Source organism: Doryrhamphus excisus, linkage group LG3 (assembly GCF_037039965.1).
Source record: "Doryrhamphus excisus strain RoL-2023G ecotype Guam linkage group LG3, RoL_Dexc_Guam_v1.1, whole genome shotgun sequence".
In the NCBI taxonomy this organism is placed as follows: Eukaryota; Metazoa; Chordata; class Actinopteri; order Syngnathiformes; family Syngnathidae; genus Doryrhamphus; species Doryrhamphus excisus.
This window is the reverse complement of record NC_136359.1, coordinates 3890001-3891865: the sequence shown is the minus strand read 5'-3', so window position 1 is coordinate 3891865 and position 1865 is coordinate 3890001.

The following is a 1865-nucleotide window of genomic DNA, read 5'->3' as shown; positions in this document are numbered from 1 at the left end:
AATAATAATAATAATTATTATCTAATGATAATAAGAATAATAATTATTATATTTTTGTTATTAGTTTTATATCAAATGTAATATTTTCAAAACGACTTTCTAAATATTTAGAGCCCGGTAGACATGAACTAACACCCCTATAGTCAACTTTACAGTTCTATTCTTCTTTGTTTACACCACATTGTGCAACACTGCAGGGACACAAAATGCTACCGAGCTAACTAGTTAGCGCCTAAGAGAGGGCTAGAGTGGGGAAGAAGGACAAATTAAGACGCTAAAAAACGTACCACTTCCACACAGAATCGGAGTAGAACTTTGTTTTCATGTTTCATCATGCGGTTCAGATAGAACCGGTTGCTTGTAGACACACTGTACCTTCGGATAAACTAGATTTTTGCCTTATTTTGCATCATTTTCCTATTTCCACCCAATACTGTATCTTTTAAACTGTAGCCAATCTGCACTTCAGTGACCTAAACCAAGAAAAATGTTACTACTTTCACTCACATTTAGCTTGTAGACCTGCGGAAATATGATCAATTTCATGCACAAATGAAGTTTAGCCAAGCAGATGTTCAGCAATACCTATAAAACGCCACTAGGTGGTGGTGTTTGTTCAAAGTTACCAGGAAAAAAATGCAAAAAAATCAATAATTTTCAAAATATACTAGCTAATTAAAATTGACTTTAACAAACTTAACGTTGCAGTACTATTATTAAGATGACCAATAGAAACAAAGTTTCAATAATCAATGAAATAAAAATAAAGGGGAGTTTTTATCAGACCGGAGGGATTATGGAAATCAGGTTGTGATCTGTGAGGCGCTAATCCTCGCCGCAGTGAACAATCCCATAAAAAGTGTTAGCGGGATTAAGCAGCAGATTAGCCACGTAGCCACGCACATATTTCAACCATCAAAACCTCAGCAAAGGAAATAGGGACTCTGGCGGGGTTGGGGGGGTATGTTGTTAGCACTTTGCTTTGGTGTAATCATGTACACTATACAGGAAGTGGCGTGGTGTGTGTGTGTGTGTGTGTGTGTGTGTGTGTGTGTAGACATCAGTGATGAGCCGGAGGTTAGAAAAGAGTACAATTTCTTCCACATTTTTTTACTTTGATTTTTGTTTTTTTTATTTATTTTGATTTTGACTGATCTTTCAAGGCACACAGATTATTATGTTCTTGGGCTATATAGACATGGTATACACCAAAAGAAAGATTCGACTCTCATCTTTCATCAGGAAAAAACTGTTTCTACTTTTTTTTCGCACTCTAGTAATCAGCAGAACAGTTTTTTTTACCATAACCAAAAAAAAAACGGGAGAAATAAGGCTTTTTGTGAAAAGATAAAGGCAAAACGTTTATGTTGTTTGATATAAAAATAAACATTTATTTCCATTTATTACAGTTTATTTTCACATTTGCTACTGAACTGTGTGTCTTAAAATTTGCGTTCAAATTCCCCTTCAATTACATTATTTTTATATCATGAATTGATTCATTTAATATAGTATTTGTGTATTTTTGTATTATCTCAGGCTAGAGCAGGGGTGGGCAAACTTTTTGACTCGCGGGCCGCATTGATATGACAAAATTAACGGGGGGGGCAGACTATATATTTTACATGTAACAGTCCACCTGGTATTATTGTATCTGTAAAATTGTCATGCAATCTGCCATTATTATTTATTATTTTATATTTATATTTAAATATTTTAAAAATAATAAAATATTATAATAATTACAATAAAATGAAAATAATAATTATTATATTATTATTATGTAAAATATGCAAATATAACAATAATATTATATATAATTAATATAATAATTAGCATTAATATATTAATTATAATAATCAATA